Consider the following 16,242-nt stretch of genomic DNA (forward strand, 5'->3'; position numbering starts at 1 on the left):
TGAGTTTCCCACACAGCTCTGATGATGCAGGAGGATGCCGAGGGCCCAGTTGGTGCCTGTATCTGTGCCTTGGCAGCAGCTATTCATGTCTTGCCACTCAGAGTCAAATTCCCTTAAGTTTAGCCTTCCCTAAGTGCTTGTTCACTTCAGAAGACTCAACCCTCATCTTCCATGTCCTCCTGGCCTAATTTCTCATATTACTGTTTTACTGAGTATGAATCAGTAATATGAGATGTTCAGGAGAGGGAGGAAGGGTCATTCATGAAAAAAGTGAGTGTTCAACTAACTAACTCCCCATGGGTTCAGGAAGTAGTGAGAAGATATTAATGAAGCAGAGAGAAATTTCTGGTTTTGGAAGGAGGAAATCCTGAATGGCTCCCTCTGTGTCGGAGGAGAGACTCCTGGAAAGGAAACCTCAGGTTCCGGTTGGTCGGTCGGTCGGTCGGTCGGTCAGTTCGGGGAGAAATATCAGCAAGGAGGTAAAGGCCGTGCCTCACGACATCAGCAGTCCCTTCTCTGGAAATTCCACGGTATCCCAGAGAGCTCTCGGAATTTTGTGATGTCACTCGTGTCCTAGAAACGCCAACTGCCCTCAAGACACACTCTCTCGGTGCCTATAAGACTCGGTTCTAGACATGTTGTCTAGAGAATGGAGATCGTTCGTGGAGAGGCCAGAGGGAGGAAGAAGAAAGCTGGCCTCAGATCTCACAGGAAAACATGGAGAAATAATTAGTGGTCCTGGGGAAGACGAAGTGAGTTCACCACTAGCAGGGACTAGAGAGATTTCTGGATGTGATGGCTTTGAGACTTCCAGGGCTAGGGCTCAGGAACTGGGAGGTTTCTGGGATGAAACAGGTCTGTCTGTCTTGTTTCTCTGAGTTCCTAAAGGGCCAACCCACATCAAAGATTCACGATAGTTGATTTGACAAAGTCGGGAATTGACAAGGAGTGCGGAAGGAGTCAGTGAGATTTCAATACCAGCACTGACTGCACATCATCACCCCCCCCCCCCCCCGGTCCTTTTCGTTGTGTAGCAATAATAATAGAGAAAGGGGAGTAGTGCTCTGCCAAAGCCCGTATTTTACCATGCCTTATATCACAGCCATTAGCAGGGTTGAGGCATCAAGTGCTGCAGTCAGTCCGACTCCTGTGACCCCCCTAAGGTTTCTGGCTTCCCAGTTTTGAGTGACACCATGGTCTCCAGTTCAGCTTGAGAGCTCTTTAAGAGCCAATGGAGGAGAGAGTGGAAAGAGACTGCCATTTTTTTCTTTTTCCTTGTCTTTCTTTCTTTTGCTGTTTTGCTTTGTTTTTCAAGAAAGGGTTTCTTTTTGTATCTTGGGCTGTCCTAAAACTCACTCTGTAAATCAGGCCATCTTTGAATTCACAGAGATCTGTGTGTGTGCTGTGATTAAAGCCCGGCTGAGACTGCAATTTCTTGTTAGCTCTGGGTGTCCTGAGCTGTTAGTAAGTGACAATGGCTCTGTGTTGTGAATCTCTGTGAATCCAGACTATGTTATGTCCTTCAATGACATGAGTCTGAAGCATCAAGCACCCACCCACCCCTATACTCCCTGAGGTCTCTGAAGTCACACACAGCGCAGCCTCTATGGGTCTGAATAAGGCTTAGAAAGCTTTTCCCTGGTTCACCTGGTGCAGAGGAAACCAGGTAAGTTCTGAGAGACATGCACCACCTTCCTACAGAAAGAAGGGAGGACTGATTAGCTAATACCCACAGAGGGGGAAACTCAAGTCTGGTATTTCAGACAGAACCTGCTTGGACAAAGTCTCATCTGTCAGTCACTTCCTGAGGGAAGGAGGGAGGGAGGGAGGGAGGGAGGAAGGAAGGACCACAATTATCTCTCCTCTGTGTCCTTTTTACGTTCTTTTCATGCTCTGATGAATATTGTGATTCAAGTTGGCCATGTCCCCTTTTCCACAGCATGTGCACTGTGGCTCTAGATCAAGGAATCAGTTTGTTTGTGTGTTTTGCTCTATCTAGGAGAAGCACCATAGCAGTTGCATACTGACTGAGAAATTTGATTTTTAGGAAATGATTTTTCATATCTGTGAGTGGTCTCTCCATAGATAGCCACTCATCTTTCTTTAAACTTGAGTATAGGAATGAATGATCCCTCCCTCCCTCCCTCCCTCCCTCCCTCCCTCTCTCCCTCTTCATGGGAATGAGTGTCTGCTCTTGCATTGAGGGCTCCCCAGTTCTCAGCATCTCCAGCCCAACCTGTCACAAGCTGATCACACATTTGCAAACTTGGGATATATTCTGCTGAAGTTTTGGGATAATGAATTTCATCAACTATGGGACTAACTTTGTTCTGACAGGACACTCACTCACAATCTCTCCTCATCACACCCACATAGTGTAACAACTTTGTGTTTCCTCCACAATGTGCTCATTTCTGTCAGGGAACTGAAAGCCGGCCAGCCAGCCAACACTATTTTTCCTTGTTTCTCATTTTGTTCTTATATTCTGTCTCTCCCCCCCCCCCGCCTGGAAAACTTTCAGAGTTCACTCTGCCCCCTGAGTAAAGGTGTTATGCTTCCTTTTATTGTATATTTAGTGTGTGTGTGTGTGTGTGTGTGTGTGAGAGAGAGAGAGAGAGAGAGAGATTCATTATGAAATCAAAAGTCAGTCAACAACAGCAAACTTTGTATTTATTTGTCCATCCACGTATTTGCTTGTTTACTTACTTACTTACTTACTTACTCACTCACTCACTCACTCACCCACTTCATTTATTATTTATTTATTTATTTATTTGCAGTGGAAGACTTAATTCAGTAAGAATGATCAGAAGGGTAGGTAGGGTATCCTTGGGAAAAGAGTAAGATATCACGATGACTTTCCCTTCCAAGAGGGAGCTTTCTAGTAAGACGTGAAACCACAGTTTCAAGGGCCCGCTTTCCACAAGTCCTTTTCCAAGGTCAGGCATTTCTTAGGTAAGCAAGGGTCTCCATTCATTCCCTTTGAGGAACTCTCAGGCCCTGCCCTGACATTAACCTCTGACTCCTGCCTATTGTCAAGGCCAATGGGACACTCCTCAGCCCCTCCCTGACCTGAGGTGACCTGAGAAGCCACAGCCCACCCCAGTTCACAGGCCTCTCTTTATCTATCTATCTAACTAAGTAACTGTACAGCATAAAATGTGGAATCTCTTCTCAATGAAATGCTGTTGGCAGCCATTCGATGAATTTATTCTCATCTCAGATCCTGTCCAGCAGGGATGTCTTCTTTCCGTGTTTCTTCTTCTTTTGTATGTTGCAGTCAGTTCAGATGTGCTGGTATATGGTGAGAAAGAGAGAGAGAGAGAAATGGAATTGCTTTTTATTTATTTGAAGAGTTTTAATGATTTAATATTCAGCTATTTCCAGCCTTATTTACCAGCACATTTATTATTACCAGCGAGCACCTTCCTCTGAAAACATTGGAATCGCCCCCCATCTGTACATGTCATGCACGTGCGTGCATATGTGTGTGTGTGTGTGTGTGTGTGAGCGTGTGCGCATCCCATCTATCTATCTATCTATCTATCTATCTATCTATCTATCTATCTATCTATCTATCTATCTATGTATCCCTTCATCAAATTCCATTTTAGGAGCTGCTATGCTGACCAGTGATATGGAGGCCACCATTTTCTTAGCCAGTGACAGTCAGGAGACAGAAAGAAGGAAAGAAAGGAAGAAAGGAAGAAAGAATCTACATTCCCAAAGAAAGAAAAAAATTAAGTAAATTTTAAAAAGTAAAAAAAAAATTAAGAAATTAAGTAAATACATACATAAAAATAGACATAAAGAATGAATAAATGAATAAAACTAAATAATAATTGAAACATTCAATAAGTAAATGAGTCACGCTAAATCAGCAGATAAATAAACAGATATATGAAAGAAGATAAGGAAGTGAAGGAATGAATGAACAAGTAAGTAAGTAAGTAAGTAAGTAAATAACTAGGTGGGTCATTTTTTTAAAGAAGTAAGTAAATGAGATGGGCTGAACAGATAGTAAGTAAGTAAGTAAGTAAGCAAGCAAGCAAGCAAGCAATCGTGAAAAAAAAAATGAGAGCCGGGCGCTGGTGGCGCACGCCTTTAATCCCAGTACTCGGGAGGCAGAGGTAGGCGGATCTCTGTGAGTTCGAGACCAGCCTGGTCTACAGTGCTAGTTCCAGGACAGGCTCCAAAGCCACAGAGAAACCCTGTCTCGAAAAACCAAAAAAAAAAAAAAAAAAAAAAGAGAGAGACACATCCATTCAATCCATAAAAGACAAAACGTGGAAATAAACATGTAAACTGGTCGACCCACCCAAAGCAGGAGGGAGGTCTCTGTCCAGCAGGGCCGTCTTCTTTCCAAGTTGCAGTCAGTCAGATCTCTGGGCAAACAGAAAAAGAAAGCAATTGTTTTCTACTTGAACAGTTTTAATATTACTCAAATGAATTAATATTCAGCTATTTATTCCCAGCCTTATTTACAACTGGATGCCCACCGAGCACCTTCCTCTCATAGCTAGCCCCTTCTACCCCTGCCCCATCTGGACAGATAGACAGGATGTATGTATGTATGTATAAATAAATAAATAAATAATAAAAAAGTAAAATAAAAATAAGTAAATAAATAAATTAAAAAAAAAGTGTTTGGTGAGTGGGGCGTGTTGGCATAGAGAACAAAAGAGATAAACTAACCACCAACACATTGAAGAATGACATCATTCAATCAAGACATGGAAAAAGACAACTGGTCGACCCAAGTTCACAAGGCCAACTGGTCAACCCCGGTACTTAGCATTTTAAGGCCAAATATTTAATCGGACAACTGGTCGACCCGCTTCCAGTCCGTCAAAAAAAAAGGAAGTGCACAGAGACAACTGGTCGACCCGTCAGGTCTAGGAAGATATAATATATATTATACATTAAAAAAAAAAAAAAAAAGAGTCCAGCGGGACATCTGGTCGACCCGCCGCATCCCCGGGGGAAAAAAATGGCCTCCCGCCCGGTGGGAGGGACTACTGGTCTACCCCGGTCCTTTGGAGAAGGAGGTGGAGAGGGGGGAAAAAAAGTGCGCCCAACCTCCGCCGCCTCCCCGACAGGCGCGCCGCGGCGCCACGGCGCGCGAGCGGAGGTCGGCGGCGAGAGGGGGCCCGGGGCGCCGCCAGACCCTCGCCCATCCTCCCCCGGGAAGCGGGATGGAGAGGGAAAGGCGCGCGCACGGGAAAGAGGGGACACACCCGCGGGCCGCTGCGGTGCGGTGAGGCAAGCAGCGGGAGTGGACGGAGGAGAGCGAGAGCGGGAAGAGAGCCGCTGTCCTCCGTGAGCCGCCAGCGGCAGAGCCAGACACGGGTCCTCGGACGGGGCGAGGAGGGCAGGCGAGCCGGCGCGCGTCCCCCTTCCCCCTCTCTCGACCTCTCTCTCACGACCGCCACGCGCGCCCGTGCGCACGCACACTTCCGTGCGCACAACACACGTGCGACCCGGGGAGCGCGCCTCCCGGCGAGAACTCGGGCGAGGCAGGCGAGCGGGCGGGCAGAGCCGCCGCCGCTGCTCTCTCACGTTAATGATCCTTCCGCAGGTTCACCTACGGAAACCTTGTTACGACTTTTACTTCCTCTAGATAGTCAAGTTGGTGAACAACCACAAATAAGCAAACAAATAGAGAGATAATAACAGTAAAAATATTTGAGAGTTCAAATAATTGACTTCATCCACAATAAAAGAATATAAAAATAAAAATATCAAATGCACTTGAACACATTGGCACAGGAGAACGCTTGCTAAATAGAACCCCAGTAGCACAGACACTGAGAGAAAAAGAAAAAAGAAAAAAAAAAGAAAAACAAAACAAAAAAAAAGAACAAAGAAAAAAACTAAAGAGAGAAAAAAAAGAAAAAAAAAGAAAAGAAGAAGAAGAAAAAAAAGAAAAAAAGAAAAAAAGAAAAAAAAGAAAAAAAAAGAAAGAAAAAAGAAAAAAAAAGAAAAAAAAACAGACACTGAGAGAAACAATTAATAAGTGAGACCTCCTGAAACTGAAAAGCTTCTGTAAAGCAAAGAACATGGCCAACAAGACAAAACGACGGCCTTACAGAATGGGAAAAGATCTTCACTAATCTCCAAAATACACAAAGAAGTCGAGAAATTGGTCATCCAAAGAACAAATAATCCAATTTTAAAAAATGGAGTACAGACCTAAACAGAGAACTCTCAACAGAGGGATCTAAAATGGTTGAAAGACACTTAAATGTATTTAGTGATTATATTTCTTTTCCCTTAGGGATAAAGAAATGGAGAAGTTCTTTGAAGCAGTAAGTCACAAAAACACCAGGCCGTTAAACTTCAGCTACAGGGAAACCCTGTCTCGTGGAAAAACAAAACAACAACAACAACAACAACAAAAAAATCCTGAAGCCAGTGATCATTGCAAACATCTGTATGTTCAGATACTGAGCCTGAGCAAGTTAGAGTGTCACAGATTTGCTGCAATTCATTGCAAATTTCATGTGGATCACAAATCCTGCTCAAGTTACAGCTGTTAGTGTCAGTGTGAACCTTGACACCATCTCTACTGGATTCCTGTCAGCTGGGCTCCGGTCTGCTAGAAAAGCAGAAGAACTAAGGTACCGTAATTAACCTCTTCTGTGCCCCACCTGCAAGAACACTCTGTAAGCTACAGTTCTGAAAACAGCCTGGTCCTGGCATAAGAACAGACAGGAGGACCAATGGAACCGAATAGAAGACCCGGATATCGATCCACACATCTTCGAACACCTGATCTTTGATAAAGAAGTCAAAAATATCCAATAGAAAAAAAAAGAAAGCATGTGAGTTCAAGACCAGCCTGGTCTACAAGAGCTAGTTCCAGGACAGGCTCCAAAAAAAAAAAAAAAAACTACAGAACAACCCTGTCTCGAAAAAAAAAAAGAAAGAAAGAAAGAAAGAAAGAAAGAAAGAAAGAAAGAAGAAAAAGAAAACAGTGCTGTCCTCGAAAATGCCCTCTCCCTTTGAACACGGCCCCTCCTTTGGGCTGAGTTTCCCACACAGCTCTGATGATGCAGGAGGATGCCGAGGGCCCAGTTGGTGCCTGTATCTGTGCCTTGGCAGCAGCTATTCATGTCTTGCCACTCAGAGTCAAATTCCCTTAAGTTTAGCCTTCCCTAAATGCTTGTTCACTTCAGAAGCCTCAACCCTCATCTTCCATGTCCTCCTGGCCTAATTTCTCATATTACTGTTTTACTGAGTATGAATCAGTAATATGAGATGTTCAGGAGAGGGAGGAAGGGTCATTCATGAAAAAAGTGAGTGTTCAACTAACTAACTCCCCATGGGTTCAGGAAGTAGTGAGAAGATATTAATGAAGCAGAGAGAAATTTCTGGTTTTGGAAGGAGGAAATCCTGAATGGCTCCCTCTGTGTCGGAGGAGAGACTCCTGGAAAGGAAACCTCAGGTTCCGGTTGGTCGGTCGGTCGGTCGGTCGGTCAGTTCGGGGAGAAATATCAGCAAGGAGGTAAAGGCCGTGCCTCACGACATCAGCAGTCCCTTCTCTGGAAATTCCACGGTATCCCAGAGAGCTCTCGGAATTTTGTGATGTCACTCGTGTCCTAGAAACGCCAACTGCCCTCAAGACACACTCTCTCGGTGCCTATAAGACTCGGTTCTAGACATGTTGTCTAGAGAATGGAGATCGTTCGTGGAGAGGCCAGAGGGAGGAAGAAGAAAGCTGGCCTCAGATCTCACAGGAAAACATGGAGAAATAATTAGTGGTCCTGGGGAAGACGAAGTGAGTTCACCACTAGCAGGGACTAGAGAGATTTCTGGATGTGATGGCTTTGAGACTTCCAGGGCTAGGGCTCAGGAACTGGGAGGTTTCTGGGATGAAACAGGTCTGTCTGTCTTGTTTCTCTGAGTTCCTAAAGGGCCAACCCACATCAAAGATTCACGATAGTTGATTTGACAAAGTCGGGAATTGACAAGGAGTGCGGAAGGAGTCAGTGAGATTTCAATACCAGCACTGACTGCACATCATCACCCCCCCCCCCCCGGTCCTTTTCGTTGTGTAGCAATAATAATAGAGAAAGGGGAGTAGTGCTCTGCCAAAGCCCGTATTTTACCATGCCTTATATCACAGCCATTAGCAGGGTTGAGGCATCAAGTGCTGCAGTCAGTCCGACTCCTGTGACCCCCCTAAGGTTTCTGGCTTCCCAGTTTTGAGTGACACCATGGTCTCCAGTTCAGCTTGAGAGCTCTTTAAGAGCCAATGGAGGAGAGAGTGGAAAGAGACTGCCATTTTTTTCTTTTTCCTTGTCTTTCTTTCTTTTGCTGTTTTGCTTTGTTTTTCAAGAAAGGGTTTCTTTTTGTATCTTGGGCTGTCCTAAAACTCACTCTGTAAATCAGGCCATCTTTGAATTCACAGAGATCTGTGTGTGTGCTGTGATTAAAGCCCGGCTGAGACTGCAATTTCTTGTTAGCTCTGGGTGTCCTGAGCTGTTAGTAAGTGACAATGGCTCTGTGTTGTGAATCTCTGTGAATCCAGACTATGTTATGTCCTTCAATGACATGAGTCTGAAGCATCAAGCACCCACCCACCCCTATACTCCCTGAGGTCTCTGAAGTCACACACAGCGCAGCCTCTATGGGTCTGAATAAGGCTTAGAAAGCTTTTCCCTGGTTCACCTGGTGCAGAGGAAACCAGGTAAGTTCTGAGAGACATGCACCACCTTCCTACAGAAAGAAGGGAGGACTGATTAGCTAATACCCACAGAGGGGGAAACTCAAGTCTGGTATTTCAGACAGAACCTGCTTGGACAAAGTCTCATCTGTCAGTCACTTCCTGAGGGAAGGAGGGAGGGAGGGAGGGAGGGAGGAAGGAAGGACCACAATTATCTCTCCTCTGTGTCCTTTTTACGTTCTTTTCATGCTCTGATGAATATTGTGATTCAAGTTGGCCATGTCCCCTTTTCCACAGCATGTGCACTGTGGCTCTAGATCAAGGAATCAGTTTGTTTGTGTGTTTTGCTCTATCTAGGAGAAGCACCATAGCAGTTGCATACTGACTGAGAAATTTGATTTTTAGGAAATGATTTTTCATATCTGTGAGTGGTCTCTCCATAGATAGCCACTCATCTTTCTTTAAACTTGAGTATAGGAATGAATGATCCCTCCCTCCCTCCCTCCCTCCCTCCCTCTCTCCCTCTTCATGGGAATGAGTGTCTGCTCTTGCATTGAGGGCTCCCCAGTTCTCAGCATCTCCAGCCCAACCTGTCACAAGCTGATCACACATTTGCAAACTTGGGATATATTCTGCTGAAGTTTTGGGATAATGAATTTCATCAACTATGGGACTAACTTTGTTCTGACAGGACACTCACTCACAATCTCTCCTCATCACACCCACATAGTGTAACAACTTTGTGTTTCCTCCACAATGTGCTCATTTCTGTCAGGGAACTGAAAGCCGGCCAGCCAGCCAACACTATTTTTCCTTGTTTCTCATTTTGTTCTTATATTCTGTCTCTCCCCCCCCCCGCCTGGAAAACTTTCAGAGTTCACTCTGCCCCCTGAGTAAAGGTGTTATGCTTCCTTTTATTGTATATTTAGTGTGTGTGTGTGTGTGTGTGTGTGTGTGAGAGAGAGAGAGAGAGAGAGAGATTCATTATGAAATCAAAAGTCAGTCAACAACAGCAAACTTTGTATTTATTTGTCCATCCACGTATTTGCTTGTTTACTTACTTACTTACTTACTTACTCACTCACTCACTCACTCACCCACTTCATTTATTATTTATTTATTTATTTATTTGCAGTGGAAGACTTAATTCAGTAAGAATGATCAGAAGGGTAGGTAGGGTATCCTTGGGAAAAGAGTAAGATATCACGATGACTTTCCCTTCCAAGAGGGAGCTTTCTAGTAAGATGTGAAACCACAGTTTCAAGGGCCCGCTTTCCACAAGTCCTTTTCCAAGGTCAGGCATTTCTTAGGTAAGCAAGGGTCTCCATTCATTCCCTTTGAGGAACTCTCAGGCCCTGCCCTGACATTAACCTCTGACTCCTGCCTATTGTCAAGGCCAATGGGACACTCCTCAGCCCCTCCCTGACCTGAGGTGACCTGAGAAGCCACAGCCCACCCCAGTTCACAGGCCTCTCTTTATCTATCTATCTAACTAAGTAACTGTACAGCATAAAATGTGGAATCTCTTCTCAATGAAATGCTGTTGGCAGCCATTCGATGAATTTATTCTCATCTCAGATCCTGTCCAGCAGGGATGTCTTCTTTCCGTGTTTCTTCTTCTTTTGTATGTTGCAGTCAGTTCAGATGTGCTGGTACATGGTGAGAAAGAGAGAGAGAGAGAAATGGAATTGCTTTTTATTTATTTGAAGAGTTTTAATGATTTAATATTCAGCTATTTCCAGCCTTATTTACCAGCACATTTATTATTACCAGCGAGCACCTTCCTCTGAAAACATTGGAATCGCCCCCCATCTGTACATGTCATGCACGTGCGTGCATATGTGTGTGTGTGTGTGTGTGTGTGTGTGTGTGTGAGCGTGTGTGCATCCCATCTATCTATCTATCTATCTATCTATCTATCTATCTATCTATCTATCTATCTATCTATCTATGTATCCCTTCATCAAATTCCATTTTAGGAGCTGCTATGCTGACCAGTGACATGGAGGCCACCATTTTCTTAGCCAGTGACAGTCAGGAGACAGAAAGAAGGAAAGAAAGGAAGAAAGGAAGAAAGAATCTACATTCCCAAAGAAAGAAAAAAATTAAGTAAATTTTAAAAAGTAAAAAAAAAATTAAGAAAGTAAGTAAATACATACATAAAAATAGACATAAAGAATGAATAAATGAATAAAACTAAATAATAATTGAAACATTCAATAAGTAAATGAGTCACGCTAAATCAGCAGATAAATAAACAGATATATGAAAGAAGATAAGGAAGTGAAGGAATGAATGAACAAGTAAGTAAGTAAGTAAGTAAATAACAAGGTGGGTCATTTTTTTTAAAGAAGTAAGTAAATGAGATGGGCTGAACAGATAGTAAGTAAGTAAGTAAGTAAGCAAGCAAGCAAGCAAGCAATCGTGAAAAAAAAAATGAGAGCCGGGCGATGGTGGCGCACGCCTTTAATCCCAGTACTCGGGAGGCAGAGGTAGGCGGATCTCTGTGAGTTCGAGACCAGCCTGGTCTACAGTGCTAGTTCCAGGACAGGCTCCAAAGCCACAGAGAAACCCTGTCTCGAAAAACCAAAAAAAAAAAAAAAAAAAGAGAGAGACACATCCATTCAATCCATAAAAGACAAAACGTGGAAATAAACATGTAAACTGGTCGACCCACCCAAAGCAGGAGGGAGGTCTCTGTCCAGCAGGGCCGTCTTCTTTCCAAGTTGCAGTCAGTCAGATCTCTGGGCAAACAGAAAAAGAAAGCAATTGTTTTCTACTTGAACAGTTTTAATATTACTCAAATGAATTAATATTCAGCTATTTATTCCCAGCCTTATTTACAACTGGATGCCCACCGAGCACCTTCCTCTCATAGCTAGCCCCTTCTACCCCTGCCCCATCTGGACAGATAGATAGGATGTATGTATGTATGTATAAATAAATAAATAAATAATAAAAAAGTAAAATAAAAATAAGTAAATAAATAAATTAAAAAAAAAAGTGTTTGGTGAGTGGGGCGTGTTGGCATAGAGAACAAAAGAGATAAACTAACCACCAACACATTGAAGAATGACATCATTCAATCAAGACATGGAAAAAGACAACTGGTCGACCCAAGTTCACAAGGCCAACTGGTCGACCCCGGTACTTAGCATTTTAAGGCCAAATATTTAATCGGACAACTGGTCGACCCGCTTCCAGTCCGTCAAAAAAAAAGGAAGTGCACAGAGACAACTGGTCGACCCGTCATGTCTAGGAAGATATAATATATATTATACATTAAAAAAAAAAAAAAGGGTCCAGCGGGACATCTGGTCGACCCGCCGCATCCCCGGGGGAAAAAAATGGCCTCCCGCCCGGTGGGAGGGACTACTGGTCTACCCCGGTCCTTTGGAGAAGGAGGTGGAGAGGGGGGAAAAAAAGTGCGCCCAACCTCCGCCGCCTCCCCGACAGGCGGGCCGCGGCGCCACGGCGCGCGAGCGGAGGTCGGCGGCGAGAGGGGGCCCGGGGCGCCGCCAGACCCTCGCCCATCCTCCCCCGGGAAGAGGGATGGAGAGGGAAGGGCGCGCGCCCGGGAAAGAGGGGACACACCCGCGGGCCGCTGCGGTGCGGTGAGGCAAGCAGCGGGAGTGGACGGAGGAGAGCGAGAGCGGGAAGAGAGCCGCCGTCCGCCGTGAGCCGCCAGCGGCAGAGCCAGACACGGGTCCTCGGACGGGGCGAGGAGGGCGGGCGAGCCGGCGCCCGACCCCCTTCCCCCTCTCTCGACCTCTCTCTCACGACCGCCAAGCGCGCCCGTGCGCACGCACACTTCCTTGCGCACAAAACACGTGCGACCCGGGGAGCGCGCCTCCCGGCGAGAACTCGGGCGAGGCAGGCGAGCGGGCGGGCAGAGCCGCCGCCGCTGCTCTCTCACGTTAATGATCCTTCCGCAGGTTCACCTACGGAAACCTTGTTACGACTTTTACTTCCTCTAGATAGTCAAGTTGGTGAACAACCACAAATAAGCAAACAAATAGAGAGATAATAACAGTAAAAATATTTGAGAGTTCAAATAATTGACTTCATCCACAATAAAAGAATATAAAAATAAAAATATCAAATGCACTTGAACACATTGGCACAGGAGAACGCTTGCTAAATAGAACCCCAGTAGCACAGACACTGAGAGAAAAAGAAAAAAAAGAAAAAAGAAAAAAAAAGAAAAACAAAACAAAAAAAGAACAAAGAAAAAAACTAAAGAGAGAAAAAAAAGAAAAAAAAGAAAAGAAGAAGAAGAAAAAAAAGAAAAAAAGAAAAAAAGAAAAAAAAGAAAAAAAAAGAAAGAAAAAAGAAAAAAAAAGAAAAAAAAACAGACACTGAGAGAAACAATTAATAAGTGAGACCTCCTGAGACTGAAAAGCTTCTGTAAAGCAAAGAACATGGCCAACAAGACAAAACGACGGCCTTACAGAATGGGAAAAGATCTTCACTAATCTCCAAAATACACAAAGAAGTCGAGAAATTGGTCATCCAAAGAACAAATAATCCAATTTTAAAAAATGGAGTACAGACCTAAACAGAGAACTCTCAACAGAGGGATCTAAAATGGTTGAAAGACACTTAAATGTATTTAGTGATTATATTTCTTTTCCCTTAGGGATAAAGAAATGGAGAAGTTCTTTGAAGCAGTAAGTCACAAAAACACCAGGCCGTTAAACTTCAGCTACAGGGAAACCCTGTCTCGTGGAAAAACAAAACAACAACAACAACAAAAAAAAAAAAATCCTGAAGCCAGTGATCATTGCAAACATCTGTATGTTCAGATACTGAGCCTGAGCAAGTTAGAGTGTCACAGATTTGCTGCAATTCATTGCAAATTTCATGTGGATCACAAATCCTGCTCAAGTTACAGCTGTTAGTGTCAGTGTGAACCTTGACACCATCTCTACTGGATTCCTGTCAGCTGGGCTCCGGTCTGCTAGAAAAGCAGAAGAACTAAGGTACCGTAATTAACCTCTTCTGTGCCCCACCTGCAAGAACACTCTGTAAGCTACAGTTCTGAAAACAGCCTGGTCCTGGCATAAGAACAGACAGGAGGACCAATGGAACCGAATAGAAGACCCGGATATCGATCCACACATCTTCGAACACCTGATCTTTGATAAAGAAGTCAAAAATATCCAATAGAAAAAAAAAGAAAGCATGTGAGTTCAAGACCAGCCTGGTCTACAAGAGCTAGTTCCAGGACAGGCTCCAAAAAAAAAAAACTACAGAACAACCCTGTCTCGAAAAAAAAAAAGAAAGAAAGAAAGAAAGAAAGAAAGAAAGAAAGAAAGAAAGAAGAAAAAGAAAACAGTGCTGTCCTCGAAAATGCCCTCTCCCTTTGAACACGGCCCCTCCTTTGGGCTGAGTTTCCCACACAGCTCTGATGATGCAGGAGGATGCCGAGGGCCCAGTTGGTGCCTGTATCTGTGCCTTGGCAGCAGCTATTCATGTCTTGCCACTCAGAGTCAAATTCCCTTAAGTTTAGCCTTCCCTAAGTGCTTGTTCACTTCAGAAGACTCAACCCTCATCTTCCATGTCCTCCTGGCCTAATTTCTCATATTACTGTTTTACTGAGTATGAATCAGTAATATGAGATGTTCAGGAGAGGGAGGAAGGGTCATTCATGAAAAAAGTGAGTGTTCAACTAACTAACTCCCCATGGGTTCAGGAAGTAGTGAGAAGATATTAATGAAGCAGAGAGAAATTTCTGGTTTTGGAAGGAGGAAATCCTGAATGGCTCCCTCTGTGTCGGAGGAGAGACTCCTGGAAAGGAAACCTCAGGTTCCGGTTGGTCGGTCGGTCGGTCGGTCGGTCAGTTCGGGGAGAAATATCAGCAAGGAGGTAAAGGCCGTGCCTCACGACATCAGCAGTCCCTTCTCTGGAAATTCCACGGTATCCCAGAGAGCTCTCGGAATTTTGTGATGTCACTCGTGTCCTAGAAACGCCAACTGCCCTCAAGACACACTCTCTCGGTGCCTATAAGACTCGGTTCTAGACATGTTGTCTAGAGAATGGAGATCGTTCGTGGAGAGGCCAGAGGGAGGAAGAAGAAAGCTGGCCTCAGATCTCACAGGAAAACATGGAGAAATAATTAGTGGTCCTGGGGAAGACGAAGTGAGTTCACCACTAGCAGGGACTAGAGAGATTTCTGGATGTGATGGCTTTGAGACTTCCAGGGCTAGGGCTCAGGAACTGGGAGGTTTCTGGGATGAAACAGGTCTGTCTGTCTTGTTTCCCTGAGTTCCTAAAGGGCCAACCCACATCAAAGATTCACGATAGTTGATTTGACAAAGTCGGGAATTGACAAGGAGTGCGGAAGGAGTCAGTGAGATTTCAATACCAGCACTGACTGCACATCATCACCCCCCCCCCCCGGTCCTTTTCGTTGTGTAGCAATAATAATAGAGAAAGGGGAGTAGTGCTCTGCCAAAGCCCGTATTTTACCATGCCTTATATCACAGCCATTAGCAGGGTTGAGGCATCAAGTGCTGCAGTCAGTCCAACTCCTGTGACCCCCCTAAGGTTTCTGGCTTCCCAGTTTTGAGTGACACCATGGTCTCCAGTTCAGCTTGAGAGCTCTTTAAGAGCCAATGGAGGAGAGAGTGGAAAGAGACTGCCATTTTTTTCTTTTTCCTTGTCTTTCTTTCTTTTGCTGTTTTGCTTTGTTTTTCAAGAAAGGGTTTCTTTTTGTATCTTGGGCTGTCCTAAAACTCACTTTGTAAATCAGGCCATCTTTGAATTCACAGAGATCTGTGTGTGTGCTGTGATTAAAGCCCGGCTGAGACTGCAATTTCTTGTTAGCTCTGGGTGTCCTGAGCTGTTAGTAAGTGACAATGGCTCTGTGTTGTGAATCTCTGTGAATCCAGACTATGTTATGTCCTTCAATGACATGAGTCTGAAGCATCAAGCACCCACCCACCCCTATACTCCCTGAGGTCTCTGAAGTCACACACAGCGCAGCCTCTATGGGTCTGAATAAGGCTTAGAAAGCTTTTCCCTGGTTCACCTGGTGCAGAGGAAACCAGGTAAGTTCTGAGAGACATGCACCACCTTCCTACAGAAAGAAGGGAGGACTGATTAGCTAATACCCACAGAGGGGGAAACTCAAGTCTGGTATTTCAGACAGAACCTGCTTGGACAAAGTCTCATCTGTCAGTCACTTCCTGAGGGAAGGAGGGAGGGAGGGAGGGAGGGAGGAAGGAAGGACCACAATTATCTCTCCTCTGTGTCCTTTTTACGCTCTTTTCATGCTCTGATGAATACTGTGATTCAAGTTGGCCATGTCCCCTTTTCCACAGCATGTGCACTGTGGCTCTAGATCAAGGAATCAGTTTGTTTGTGTGTTTTGCTCTATCTAGGAGAAGCACCATAGCAGTTGCATACTGACTGAGAAATTTGATTTTTAGGAAATGATTTTTCATATCTGTGAGTGGTCTCTCCATAGATAGCCACTCATCTTTCTTTAAACTTGAGTATAGGAATGAATGATCCCTCCCTCCCTCCCTCCCTCCCTCTCTCCCTCTTCATGGGAATGAGTGTCTGCTCTT

Source organism: Microtus pennsylvanicus, unplaced genomic scaffold (assembly GCF_037038515.1).
Source record: "Microtus pennsylvanicus isolate mMicPen1 unplaced genomic scaffold, mMicPen1.hap1 Scaffold_112, whole genome shotgun sequence".
NCBI lineage: Eukaryota > Metazoa > Chordata > Mammalia > Rodentia > Cricetidae > Microtus > Microtus pennsylvanicus.